This window comes from Brachycentrus maculatus, unplaced genomic scaffold, assembly GCF_059751285.1.
Source record: "Brachycentrus maculatus isolate JH-2025_06_01 unplaced genomic scaffold, ASM5975128v1 h1tg000011l, whole genome shotgun sequence".
NCBI classification, from domain to species: domain Eukaryota; kingdom Metazoa; phylum Arthropoda; class Insecta; order Trichoptera; family Brachycentridae; genus Brachycentrus; species Brachycentrus maculatus.
Genome location: NW_028280765.1, coordinates 319125 through 335290, shown reverse-complemented (window position 1 = coordinate 335290; position 16166 = coordinate 319125). Strand labels below are relative to the sequence as shown.

At 31.1% G+C, this 16166-nt stretch overlaps 1 protein-coding gene across 3 annotated transcripts in view; it reads left to right on the top strand.

Moving 5' to 3' along the window:
• Nucleotides 1-2456: 2456 nt before the first annotated feature.
• The window catches only part of LOC148313444 (uncharacterized), a 79235-nt gene continuing 65525 nt past the window's right edge, over nt 2457-16166 (top strand). Inside the window, exon 1 of one of the 3 annotated variants that reach the window (XM_088262118.1) lies at nt 2457-2579. The gene's annotated coding sequence lies outside the window, so the exon portion shown is untranslated. Of the gene's footprint in view, nt 2580-6270; nt 6761-16166 lie in introns of those variants that run through there. The other 2 variants (XM_088262107.1, XM_088262128.1) reach the window with 2 other exon arrangements.

Sequence of the window (16166 nt, the reverse complement as noted above, 5' to 3'; positions counted from 1 at the left end):
TTAGATCGTCGAGATGTGATCTTACCACTGATAACTTCATTTTTAGCAAGTAATGTCGTTGCTCCGGCTAGGTGCAGGACAGCATTATGTCTCAAATTCTAGTGCTAGACGTATGACGCTATTATCATGACCGCTAAAAACTGTTTACATGCGACGACACTTGAATTTAAGCATGTACCTATAACAAGTTTTTTCCTAAGCCCGTTAAATACAGGTTCGTTATATCGAGGTTTTACAGTAGTTTGATAAAACTTGCGTACGCAATCGAAAGTGTTCGTGAATTATTAACCGTGAGTTAGGATGGTGGATCTAATTCAAGCCGCAATCGTTTGACGTCGCATAGTTTCGGACAACGCCAACGGTTCGCTGTTGGTCTTCAACGCCAACGCAGCCGAGCATTTTTTTCCTGAGAAAATATTGCAATGCCTTCATCTTTTGACCCTCACAAATGTTTGATCACGAGAGATGCAATTCCCTAGTGCTAAATTATATATTTTTTTGAATCCAAGAATGAACAAAAAAATATTAATAATCATTTATATAAAAACTAAAAATAATCTTTATTAACTTCACCCAGTTTTGGTAATCAATCGTTAAATAATGCACATTTTACAGCAAAAATAATATTTTTCACATCGCTCCGTTGTATCCTCTTAGGCTTTATGTATTTTCGATGCATTCGCTTGAATAAATTAACATTTATTTTGTACCTACTTTTCGATTTTTTTTTGGAAACAAAATTTCAGTTTATAAGGGAGTCACGCCATCAGATAAAAATATATTTTAAAAAATCCGGAGTTTTTTCCGCAGCCTGTACCTGCAGGAAATCAAATATTCGCGAAAATCAAAATTTTTGATGAAGCTTTTGCGATCCTGTATATTACACAACACTGCAGGATTCTCTAGTTTTAATAAATGTGAGAGTATTTGTAATCATGATCTCAAAGAAAAAAAAATCATGCACTTTGAAGCAATCATTAGAGAAGGATCTCTCCAAAGCTTCGACTTCTCCTGCAAAACAAAACGATCTTTCGCCAACTGGCGAAAACGATATTTTGACGCAAAGGGTCGATGTTATGAGTGTAAAAGATATCTAATTCCGATCTAGGGGCTTCTTTAATGTTTAATGGAAACATTGTTCCGTCATTACCCTTAGATTAATCTAGTTTAGCCTTGGGCACTGTATACACATGAACGATAGCTTCTACAGCCTAAAGACATTGGCTATTCATCACGCGATGGGGCCATTCCGTGAAATGGCTCTGATTTGTCCAACCGCCTTTAATAATGTTTCAACTTTCGACTGAATAATAAAGATTCTTAGCTATACATAGTTTTCTAAATTTACCATATTTTTAATACAAAAAAGGACAACCGTCATCATCCGCAATGGATTTTACTTCTCAGCATAAACTTTCTTGGGAAAATAGAATATGATAAAAAACAGACCTCTTGTAATAAAAAGAAACATGTCTGGCATCGAATCGTTCTTGGCTGAAAATCGTAAATGTCAATTTGACTAAAAGTGCTTTTCTAATTTGTGAACAAATAATTATTTGCATAATATGATATATGTTTTTGTATTTGTAGTAAAAAACCCAAGAATAATATTTTTACATCAAATAAACTTATCTCATGAATGAAACATTTCTCCATAAAATCAAATTTTACCCATAAGGGTAAAGTATAAACTCGTAGATGGGGTGTTAGGTAACCTTCGTAGGGAGAAAACTTTTGGCTTTGATCCAAGATGGAAATAACATTTTTCGGAATGTGCGATTTTTTGTAAACACCAGATGAAGATCAATAACATGACATTGCTCACACCCACAGTTTATTCAAGTGTCTTTTACTTGTTTCAATACATACACATATGTAGGTAATAAATGAATATATCCATATGATAAATTCAATAGCCGTTCGTAATTCACATTTAGAATATCTATCTAATATCTTCACTGGCACACATTAATTTCCGTTTTTATGAACGTTTTGATTCTTTAGAAAAACAATGTAAAAATAGAAACCGAACAATGTCAAATTTGGAAACAAGATTAGCATAATTAGGTTACTCTAGAATCGTATACTATTAGGTAGTTTTATTTATTGATTATCACAAAGTCAGGATATATATATATATATATATATATATATATATATATATATATATATATATATATATATATATATATGTATACATATAAATATATTTAATATGTGCATATGTGATTAGGAATTACAATATTATTTATAACAATAATAATAATTTTCTTTAATATAAGACAAAAATAAAAAGTAAATGCATCAATAATTAAAGTGAAAGTGAAAGTTTTAATAATAAATAAAATAATAGTTGTATAAAACATAGGGCAAAATATTATTTAGAATATACAATATATTTTTCATAGTGTTTCGTTAATATGTTGGCTTTCTGTTTTTTTTATAATCATAAATAGGTTTATGGAGGTTTTTGTGGTTTCTAAACAATAAATTATTTACCGAGCATATTATAATTTTGTATGTGAGAGAATTATGAACAGTTTATCTTGAAGAAATTCACAAAAATGGAGTATTTTAAGGTAAGTCCATATTTGGTAGTAATAAGACTTTCATCACAATTAATTTATATTTTATCTCTATGCACTATAAAAAAAAACTTTATCGTTGTTCATGACAAACAGTTCCATCTGTTTAAATAAATGATTTTGTATTTTTAAATATAATTCGACTCATTTAAAAAATCATAATTGTATGTAAAGATATTTTGCATCCAAGTATTATTGCCTGCCTTAGTGGTTTTAATTACCGTATGCAAGTAATCGAATGAATTTGATATATATTTTATAATGAATACATTTAGAAACCTTCAATTTAATTACATATAGACGAGATATATAACTGAGAGGGCATTAAATAGAATCAATAAATAATTCGTGGATACGCGAATTTTGTGTTCCCATTAATTGATTGAAAGAATCAATCATTTTTATTACACACTCTAGTCATTGATTTTTTAAAGCATAATAAAATTATTTTTTATGCAATTAACTATTTTAATTTGTATGAAACATAATTTTGAGATATGTTTTTACTTTCCGCAACGTCTATTCAAAAACGTTAATACAGGGTGGCGCAAAATTAATCAATCCTATAATTGACATTAGTGAACTAGACAGTTGCAGTATACAAACAAATTGATAAAATGGGCACAAATGTATATCAACACTGGCGGCAGCCACATGACGCTTATCATCTTTTCCACTTAACAGAAAAAAATTGTTAAGGTCAAAATAAGGATTTCAATGACTCAAAATGTTTTTTTTATTAAGTAAAAAAGTTATTAAAAAACAAAATTGGATGATTGATTTTGCGCCACCCTAAATCTGTTTGTTTACTGCAGCTGTCTAGTTCACAAATCACTCACTCATTTCAAGAACGTCATAAATCAAAAAACTTGATTATTCAGGAGAAAGTTTTTAAAGTTTAAAAATATAATACAATGTATTAAAAATAAATATCATGCCACTTATTGAACTTTTTACTGTGCAACAGATCTCTTTGGTAAAACCTGAAGGTTTTTTCTCCATTTGAAAAATACTTAGTATTTTTAAAAAAACAATTAACAATACATTTTCTTCAAAATGCAAAAACAACACTTTTTGCCCTGTAGCGGGTAAATATTAAGTAAAAAATATGCCTGTTTCACTGGGATATAGTACATTTTATGGGCATTCCGAAAACACAACTAAAAATTAACGATTTTTGATTTATGACGTTCTTGAAAGGAGTGAGCGAAATGTCAAATATGATTAACGTACAAAACGTATAAAATTATAACATCTTCCGATAGGTTGATTAATTTTGCGCCACCCTGTATGACATTCTACAATCTAGCTACCAATAACTTAGGTAACTACCTATTTAGTTTTAGGTTTTAGGTGTTAGAACACCAGAGCTTCGGCAACAATTACCAATCTACTTGGTTGCTACTGAATGCTATTTATTCAAGCGATTATTAATTCCTGTTTCTTTTCCATAACACTTATCCGCACCCAAATGGTGCATAGGGCACCACATCGGATAAATGCAGTGTTAACCTCTCCGTAGGTACCGCCCTAACCGTGGAACCATAAAGTAACAGGTCAGGCAGCGTGTGACCCCACGTTAGGGCGTAGAGATTAAAACAAATTGACAATATTTATTGATTATGTGATTGGCATATGTTAACAATCTTGATATTTAACTTTAAATTTAGTGTAAAATAATAAATAAAAAAAACCTTCAAATACTCTGCAGAGTAGTCCTACTACATTTTCATTAAAATCTCACCACTCGATTTAAAAATAAAAAAAATCGTATTAAAAAACTCATTCAGGGTACAACTTTTCCACTCGAGACAATTTGATATTTAACTAAACGAAGGTATGTAATTACACGAAGGAATGGTAATCATTTCTTCACCCAGATTCTTATATGTGGGAGTGGAATACATTTGGTCGGCTACAGGTGACGTGAAGAGAAAAGAAGAAGTGAAGAAAAGAAACTGAAGGAAGAGAGCTGAAGGAAGTGAGAGAAGAATGAAGGAAATCATTCCCATCCAGAAATGGAATTGGAAGAGGAATGTAGATAAAAGCGTAGAAAAAGACGAAAATCAGCAAGGGCTGGGGCACTCTGGGTTGCAAACCCGTACTCGTTAAAGCTTGTGTAACTTGGTTGTACATGTCCCCTGATGAAAAATCACAAAATACGTATTGAAAAACTAACTTTTACCTCTGGTGGACAATTCAGTAATACGTATAATCATAGACGCAAACCTTTCTGGCTAACTAAATTATATTTATATCGATAGATGTCATTATAAGAAGCATAAATGGAAATAATGTGTTAAATTTGTATTTCAAAAGAACATTTACTATAAAAAAACTGAGGCAAAATTATAAACTTATAAGAACATATATATGAGAAACTGATATTCTTAAAGATAAAAATTAGAATCTCCCATAAAAAAATATTTATATATTTATAATATCCGCTTATTTGGGATTCACACAATACCAATCTAAAAATAATCATTTAAGTTTACATTTGGTAGCACTGTTTATTGAATAACGATATAAGGATGGGAGAATCCAATATCGACATAGCATAAATCGATATTTATCGGCATTCTAATGCCGGGTTATAATAACGAAATGTCACTGAAACTGATTTATTTTTTTCTATTTTTTTATTTATTTATACATATATTGTTTATTATAGCATGACGAAATGTAAAGCAAACATGAATTTGATTAAATCAAATGCATCGTGTTTTCAAGTCAAATACTATGCACGTGTGTGGTAGAAAAATATGAAACTCAATCTTTACAAACATATAAACATTTTTAACGTCAGCCTTTTTTTCCCTTTCATCGTGTTTTGTCATTTGTCTTCGATTTATCATCGTGTCTTCATAATTTTTAGAATGAGCATTCTTCGTGTTTTTATCATTTTGAGCAATAAAAATGCAGTTTATCTAATATTGGATAGGAAAAGTATAATGAATACCATTCAAAATCAGCTGTCAATCTGATGATTCTCAAACGAAAAACTACATAGAAATAAGTACAAGACTTAAAGTGTTAACGAAATATCCAAAGACAATAAGATTTTTAATTTTTGTATTTAGATATTTCGCTAAATTTTACAACATTGAGGTGCATACAAGATAGCATTTCTAAAAAACGCGTGTTGGGTTTCTTAAAAAAGTATTGAATTTTGGAAACGTAAATTTGGAATTTTAAATCATAAAAATGGGATAGATTTAAAACGTATGTAAATTTACACACACATATATATATTTATATATATATATATATATATATATATATATATATATATATATATATATATATATATATATATATATATATATATATATATAATATATATATATATATATATATATATATATATATTTATATATGTATATATATATATTTATATATATATATATATATATATATATATATATATATATATATATATATATATATATATATATATATATATATATATATATATATATATATATATATATATATATATATATATATATATATATATATATAAATATATATATATATATATTTATATATATATATATATATATATATATATATATATATATATATATATATATATATATATATATATATATATATATATATAAATATATATATATAATAAATAACAAATATCGATTACGATGTGCACTTCACTATTTTTGGCAGTCGATCGTTTGTCACTGCACTCGGCCCACGGCGCGTCTAATGGTGCTCGAGTGGAAATGTGTTTTCGTTCGGGGCCGCCATTCCAATAAAAAATATTTGTAATCGCGGATTAAGTTATCGTCAACTCATTTAATCAGTTTTAAAGTGGATGTGGACATATAAGTTATCAATATCGGTATGAAATACTCGTGAAACAACAATGGTTGTAGGAGAAATACGTGTATCATAACCTCGCCCGTTGGTGACGGTAGTTGAAAGACAACAGTAAACATTATATCGTAGTCATTAAAATTGTGGTTTTGTGTTTATTTTATCATCGTTTGATTCGTCTACGTGTATTTAAAAAAAGTGTATGATGGCATCGCCGTGATTGTGAGTGCATAAGCTGTTCATTAATCCACCAAAATAAGGCTGACGTTTGTTTGCTATTCCTTTCCATAAACAGTGCCAGTTTGTCGAGGTTATTTCATTAATAATTCAGTCGAGAGGTAATATTCTAAATTATTCATTTTTACTTGTCTTGTCTTGTTCATTAACATGTTGCATAGCTTTTAAACAAATTTTAGAATACAAATGCAAATTATTATGAATAATAATGGAAGGATTTTCTTTGGATTTGCTTACCTTTCCATTTTTTTATCTATCTAGCTGTCGAATCCTTATGTACTGCGTCGTGATAAAATATCTGGTTTACATACGCGTTTTTATTTTATCGAGTACCAAACGACTATTTTGAAATAGTTATCACAATATATATAAATACTTCAAATGTACCTACTAATTTAAAATAAAATTTCACGATTGAATTAGCATTTAAAATAGCCACATTTTTTTCTGTAAATTTACAACACGTTCTTGTAATTTGTAAAATTACAATATCGTTAATTCTCATTTTTCTATTATCATATCAATTGACTGCGCCTATGTTAAAATAATAATTATATCAAGTAATTAAACTCGTAATCTCCTCCAGAAAATTGTTACATTTTTTGACAATCATCCTTGTTGTACATCATCCCCTGTCATTGCAACTCAAATGCCTTGCTGCATTATACATAGATTTGGCAACCTTGCATATAATCCTTTACCAATCAACACAAATACTTTTTGTTGTTGTTTTTTTAATAAAATATAATCTTTCATATCTTAGTTCCGTCAACATGAAAATACAAAACCTCTACTTTTGGGAACATAATAAATCTGACATTGTTAGTCGATATTGCAGGAGTACGATAATAATACATCAAAAAGCAAAGTATGTATATATAATAAGCAATATGCATCATGGCCACTGTACTTATACAGTGAGAAATGTATAAATAAATAACTAAATATAAATAAATATTGATTATATTTGAAACGGGTACAGAAATCATATTGATAAAGAGATTTTTTTCATTTATTTATTTCAAAAACATATTACATACATTAGTCATATATACATATAATTTCTCATTTTGGGACATGGGATTAAGGTTAACAAGACTGGAACACAAATAATAAAGTAACATTTTTTTTAAATAACCAAAACAAATACTAATACATGGCAAAATATAAAAACAATGAACAGGTATAATAAATAGGCACAAAAAGCATATTTAAAAGAAATAAATGAGAAAAACATAAGGTAAGAAGCATATTTAAAATAAACAAATGAGAAAATATAAAAAAAACATAAGGTAAAAACCAAATAAGAAAATATGACTATCACTTCATATATATATATATATCTTTCCATAAAGTACCTACTCAGATCATTCATTTTGGATCCCGGAATGGGTTTTATTTTATATATGTCAGGCAGCTGGTTAATTTGGGTATTGGCCATATAATTTAAGGAGCTATAATTTAAGATGAAATGATATTTTTAGTTTTTCTTAGTTATTTTATAGTTATATTATCTATTTAACATGATAACAAGGCATGTTTTTTTATAATAAGAATTTGTTACGATTTCTATGCAAATTTTTCGACCGGATTTTGTCTACCAGACTGAAAATTATGAAGATTTGGTCGTCCTTGTTGTACAATTTACTGATTTGTACAATTGACTGATTTGTACTGAGTTGTACAATTTACAATTTACTCTGTTTGCCGGGATGTCGTTATATGAAAAAGAAAGGCTGGCTGCAGTGCGTTTGACAGGGACATTTAGTGTGCTGTCACTTTTCCATAGATAGATATATACCTACAGTCCTACAGTGTTACCTCGCGTAACGTACTTAATTCGTTTTTACTTTAAAAAAAATATATTTATTGGAAAACCAAGAGAATGTTTAACAAAAATAACATAATTTAATAAAATTTAAAAAAAATAACATTCCAATTACAGGTTTTCACCTAAGTAATCTAAAAATAAAAATAAAGTGTCATTTACATAAAAGTATAACTATATAATAAACTTACATTACATGTTTCTTTATCAAAAAGTCAAATAGTTCGTTATGCGAAACGCGTTTTCCCCTAACAATACATGTAAAAATATCTTTCTGTATCATAAAATATGGTACTGTAAATAAAAAAAAAAATATATATATATATATATTTTAATTTTTTAGTCAGACTCAGATTTAGAAGAGTAGCGAGGCTTGCCGGGGCGAATCCTCTTTTTCCATCCTTTCCTTCTAGGCTGCTGGGTTCTAGAAAACCCTTTCCAAGATTGTCTGTTTCTCTCTTCTCTAACACCTGGCGAAAATAATGGGCAAGGGTGTTATTGTAGAGATCGTTGATCGTGTTGGGTTCTGAGTTTGGTTAGTAGTTGGTAAACTCCTGAATATCTTCCCATTTGACCAGGAACATTGATGGCAGTTGTTGAGATTGGTTGAATTGGTTAATCCTCCACGTTGTCAGGCTTTATCGTTTCGCTGGACTAGTGCTTGGAGCTCTTCAATTGTCAGCTGTTCTTGGTGTTCTTCAATTAGCTCTTCTACATCCAATTCCAACTCTCGGGCTACAGTGGTGACCCCACCCAGTGACATCAAATTCACAAATCCATATAAGAAGTTCACATACATGGCCGAATATATGTATAAAATATTATATTGTTCATTTTATGTCTGTTATAAAAAAGTCTCATATATATTTTATGTCTACGCTTGAAAATAAATGAATTAAAAAACGTTGTTTTTATTAATTTATTTTTATTTTAAATTTTCACAAAATTGTAATTTCTGACGCTATTCTTATAACAGTTCTTGTTTAAAAAAAACTTCAACTGATTTTTTTATATAAAAATACTGCTTCTGTCATATAGTGTCGTGTTGTGATCCCGTGGTGTCGCGGACTTTTGAGTCAGAGTTTCTCGGTTCGAACCCACTCTACCACAAGTTGATACCTATTTCTAATCATGAGCCGCTTAGGCTCACAGAAATAGTATGAAATTGAATTATTTGTGTAAATATTTTTTTTTTGTATATATATATATATATATATATATATATATATATATATATATATATATATATATATATATATATATATATTATATATATATATATATATATATATATATATATATATATATATATATATATATATATATAAATATATAAAATCGTATATACATATAAATACATATGTGATTCTACCTTAAGTGTTGTATGCATGCATTTAATGTGTATAATTTTTATTAAAAATATTTAAATAAAAAATTCGGAAAATATATGTCGTCGAACCAACACGCCAAGTTCTTGCTTGCATTTACTATTCACCATACCGATGCCGGCTGGATAGTTAAATATTTAAAATGTAAATAATAATTCATTACAATCATACCAACGTAGGTTTTCAACCAACCGAGTAATATCGGAGTAGTTGCATCACAATGCCAATCGCAAATTTCGCTGTTACCTAATCCGCCATTCAACAATGCACCGCTTTTGTTTTGATGCAATTCAACGCCGAAGGTTAATAGGCAAATGATTCACTCTCGCTAGAACACTTCTTCCCTTTATGATGAAGCGTCTTCTTTCAAATTCAGCGAGTGTAATTTGATTGCGAGATGTAATCTCGGGCACAAACTTTAACCCGATTCTTCCTTTCGGCCTAGTACGATGCCTTTCCTCCTCCACAGTGTAATGGTCAGCACGCTCGACTACCGTTCTGGAGGTCCCGGGTTCGATTACCAGGGGGGGATCAAATTAATATAGGTGATTTTTTTCACTCAAATATTTATTCAATATTACCCTGGACTGGTACCTGAAGTGGAGGGCTGATCACCTTTCCTTCATGTGTTAACGATCAAGATAGCACTGCGTTTATATCATGCAGTGCCCTATGCACCATTTGGGTGCGGGTAAGGGTTTTTTAAGTACGATTCAGTGGATCTTTGTCAATTTTTCTATTTAAAAAGTTTAAAAATACTTAATATGTATTTAGCCTCCTAGATCCTCCAATCATGTTCGGGATTGAAAAGAAATTTCTTCTACGTGTATTTGATGCTTTTATTAAAATCACTTGATAGTACAAACATGTTATAGCAATAAAAAAATAATGAATTTGTCTATTACAATACTATTTCTTTTTCCCAAATCCTAAAAAGGGGTAATCGGGGTAAAAGTCAAATAAGGACAGGTCAAACAAGAAGTCAGCTACGAGATCATGCTTTACATAACTTCAATCATATTATTTTTTGACATCTCATCAATGATGAAGAAGAATATGGAAGTCTGGGCATTTACGGGGCTTACGACCGTCATAGGCTGGTTTAAGTGATCACTTTACACACGTGTAACATTCACCAATTCTACCCATTATTGACAACCACACTACTCAAATTCTTGGAAGTTCTATATATATGAACCAATTTAGAAACCTTGTTCATGAATCACTAGAACTTCACTAGAGAATAAAATAAAAAAACTAAAATAACTCACTAAAATAACTCCTGTAATTGGAGATAATCCAGATTTTGTGAACAAGTATTTGGACACACTCAAAATGTTGTAACTTCAATCACGTTTTTAGAAATTTTCTGGGAAAATACATAAATTCAGGATCCAAAATTGTTTCCCTTTACACGATTTTTATCTATGAATTTGGAGTTATACTGGAAATTAGTATATTTTGAAATTAAAATGATAAAATTGATTAAAAATTGCTATGGGATTGACCAAGTATCAAAATAAGCACACCTTACCTAACATGTAACCTAACCTAACATAACTAGAATAAAATAACAACTACTTATATAGTTTTTTCCACATAAATTTATTTGACCATCTGGTTAAATAAAAATGAAATCAAAGAAAAAAATTAATATAGTTATTTTATTATATAAAATGCGGTTCCACCAAAAAATATCAGTTGAAAACTTAACCTGCTATAAGTATGTATCGCCCATCATTCCGATATGTGTTATTTTTGAAGTATACACCTATTGTGTATTCCTTTTTACGTTATCTTATATAGGTAAACCATTTAAATATATTTTTGGGAATGCCTCAACGGCTCATTGATATAAATGAAAAACTGTTATCAGGGCGGACATTGATAACGGCTTATTTGGAATAGTAGTATATACTTACATATATTGCAATAGATAAGGTAGGGTTGGATATTGGATATCGATGTATGCAGTGAGCATGCGTTTGCAAAATATTTTATCGAGTCGCGAAAATGTTTGTGTAGTAAGGATAGAGAAATAATATGACGTTCGAGCTGTGGGTAACTGCACTCCCGCGATGCAAAGAGAGGTGTTTTAGAAAACGCGACACCCACCGAACCGGTAGAAGGTGTAATTGATAACGGCCAGCAATGCAAGGAATTCCTCGAAATAACCATTTTAGCCTTATATTGAACAAGGATCAAACGTAGCATAAACTGATGTTTTCTACAAAGTGCCACCGTTTTATTTTATTTGCAATTTGACCTATTGCAGTCTAGCAGGTTTCGACGTCATCAACTTTAATTGCGAGGCGTTGCTACAGGTAAAAAGATATTTTGTATCCATATTATTGTTTTGTGCGTGCACCAGATTAAATAAGACCTTTTGTTTAATTAAATGATGTGGTCTAACAAGGTGACGGTAGTAGACCTGGTCATGAGCGCCATGTACCGCATGCCAGGTTTAAGGTTAATTAACATTTTTAATGTTTAAGCAATCATGCCGATATGTATGATATGCAATAAAGCAATGATTCTTATGAAAAATACTCTTGCTTACTATTTAATACAATTATATGAAAGCAATGGTTTAATGAATACAATTTTGTCTAAAATGAGGTACTCTTTGGGACTCTTTAATGCTTAAGTAAATTATCAATGAATTGAAGCAATAAAATTATAAAATTTAATTTAATATTCGTCATATATTTAAAGTAGTTCATAAAATATAAATATGTGCACTTATAACGAAACCTACTGTCGCCCTGAAGTTTCTTAAACGAATGAAAACTTAGAGAATGCGCAAGAAATATAGGGTATTCCAAATTTCCTACTTACTGTCGTTGGGAATTTATTTTAGCTTAATGACGGTGGTTGGCGTTAACATTGATGTTAGGCACAGGGAGTAAAGATCTTTTTATATGGAATATTAGGGGTAAAGGGCCATAAAACCCCAATATTAATGAATCATTCTTACTTCAACGAACAGGAAGTCGAAATCAATGAACAGTAAAAAACAAACACTCAATGATAATGGGTGTACTCTTGTGAAACAGAATATATCCGAAAAAAAAACAGCATACTATACAAGTAGGTACAAGATTATCCGAAATGAACTGAATCGGTTTTCATGGTAATAGTGTCTGGACTGTAATACTTGTAATAATAATGGATAGACAGTTTAACATGAATAGGCTCTTTACCGAGGGTTGTGACCCTTGTCGAAGCAATGACTCTTCACCAGATATCCCTTGACTGCGCTGCATGTAGCGATCTAAACACAGAGGTACCGGCTGCTGTTTTAACTTGATCGGTCCATTGTATGGGGATCTTCCTCTCCCTCTCTTACCCTCCAGGCTACCAATCACAACCAGTCGTTCCAGGCTATCCTCATTGCCACGCGCAACGTGTCTGAACAACTGAAGAATCCGTCGTGTAGAGAAAAAGGCCAGAGTCAAGCCATTCAAGTGCAACTCCTGATGAATGGACTCGTTGTTGCGTCTAGCTGTCGATGGGATTCGGAGCATGCGCCTCCAATACCACATTTGAAATGCGTCAATTTTTCTCCTTTCTGCTGTTTTTATGGTCCATGTTTCAGCAGCATAGAGAGTGGACCAAACTCCTGACCAGCTTTATCGTGGTGCTGTTACTCACACGCTGTCATTATTATTATTTTATTATATTTTATCATCCAACAGGAATAAAATACAAAGATATGCGTCCCACAAAAACAATATATAGGATGATACAGATGAACCAGTAATAAGTATGATGTAATTATTATGATAGTATGTAATAACTACCGTATTAAATCGGCTAACGCCTAATGCCTTCGGGCCAACATTTACCCGTGGGTGACTGTTTCTCAGCAAAAGAACACGGTTTGCTGTATTCAGTTACATTTATTTTTACTGTTTGCTGATGTACATCATTCTTATTCAATAATTTACGATTTTATGTGAATGATAATAAACATACGCTAAAAACTATTTACTACATTAGCAGATGATAACAATATTTTTTCGATTTAATTATACTGGTTTCAGGATATAAAGCATCATACTCAATGAGTGTAATAAGTCTGTTAACATGTAAAATAAGCACATGCCTATACGGTGCTAGTAAACAATAACGATTTACCGTTTATCAGTTTCAATAATAAATGTATGGGTTTTATCTCATTACATTTTATTTTCCTCGAGGCGATCCGGGTTATTATTAAACTGTTTTTGTTTTCAATGCGGTGGATATTATTACGATAATCATTATGTACCTACTAGATATACCTATCCAATATGTCTTTTTCTTCCTGGCTTCATCCCAACTATCGTAATTATCGTCTTTGTAGACTGTTGGGGTTAGCTCTCCTCATGAGGTTGTTGGTCCTTCTATCATATACAACATCACCTAGTCCATGCCTTCGAATCGTGTTATGTTTCTGTAGTAACTATAAATTTCTTGGTCTTCCTCTTGATGTCTTTCGAGGAAGAACCATGGCGATCGCCTGGTTTACAATATGTTCAGGTTCTCTACGTCCTATGTGCCCATACCATCTCGATTGCCTTTCCTCTACCTTACTACTGATGTCAGTTACACCCAGGCTTCCACGAATGCGTGAACTATTTATTTTGTTATTAAAATGTTACTTTGTTTTAAAAATCACTATATTTTTTTTATTATAACTTAGTTATAATGTCTACCGGTTTCGAAGCTAACCGCTTCTTTATCAATACTGATAATACTCTTGATTAATAGTCTTGATAAACAAGCGGTAGAACCGGTAGACATTATAATTAAGTTATAATAAAATATTTATAGTTATTTTAAAACAAAGTAACATTTTAATTATAAAATGGAAAATCACAATGTTAGTGCTTCAAATATAAATTATATTTATTTTGTCTCTAAGGAACACTCCAGCTGACCATCTAAGCATTCGTATTTCAGCAGTTGCTAGTTGCTTAGGGTAGGTGTTGTTGCTTTGACGACATTGTCCAGCATTCGAACCCATAAAGAAGTGCGGGTCTGACAATTGTTTGGTTGACTTCTCCGTTCAGCTTGGCTGGCATTTTTGGGTCACAAAAGACTCCCGTTACGGATCGGGACTTCATCCACTCCACACTAATTCTATGCAATGTATATCTAATAAAAAAATATTTCACTAATTACTGCCATTGGTACACTTATCGTTACTCCTGTGTTGTCTCTCTCAATCTCTCTCTCTCCACTGCTGGATGATGGTCCCCTTCATTGCGGGTCATTCTGGGCCTTCTTCAGATACCTTTTCCCGGGAATCTTGGCGACATCGTCTGCCTTGCGCTGGTTGATGATCCACGTTTCTTTGTCCTGCTATTGGTCGTCACTCAAACTCTTCCCCATCTACCAACAATGGATGGCCCAGATATTTATTTTTAATGTATTTATGGTTTTCCGTATTTGTCACCCTCGAAATTGCATCTTCTATCATATATTTGTGGAGCAGTCAATGCAGCCTCGTTCGTAACGTCAGCATAGCGACGAAATATAAAATAATATTAATGATACATCATATCTTGTAATACTGTAATAAATCATTTTTGTTTTCTCGTCTGAGCTAATAATGATGGATTTATTAATACGGCAAATTATGTATTATTGAATGGTAAATTCGAAAGCTCTCACGGCCATTGCCACGGAAGATTTTATTTACACAAAACACTAATTTATTGCCGGGTGAAAGCTGGCTCCAGTCATCCAATCTTTTATTCGCTTATATTCAAAATACAATTTTTCTCCACACAATTTTATAAATATGTGAAAAAAATCATAGACTTGTAGTTCATGTATGAATAATCTTCTTCTTTTAACCCTTATCGCACCCAATGGTGCATAGGGCACTGCATCGTATCGACGCGGTGTTATCTTGATCCTTACATGAAGGCAAAGTGATCAGTCCTGCGATTCAGGGATTAGTTCAGGGATTCTCCGGGTAACATTCATGTTTAAAAGATTTTTTTTAGATAAAATACTAGATAAAATAGAGAATTTTCCCATTTTTTTAGAAAATTATTCAGTATTAAAAAAAAACACGAGACACAAACCGATTATGACGTCATCTTAATTTTTGACCTATCCCCGCTCTCTGATTGGCCGATATAAGTCAGAAGGCAAGTTTTATGAATATAGCGGAATTTGAAATACAACGCTGTTTATAAGTTTTTTTAGCAGGGTTTTCAAGTAAATAAATATTTTAAACAATAAGGCCACAATTGGCATTCCGATAGAGTATATATTTTAAAATCTTTTAAAATT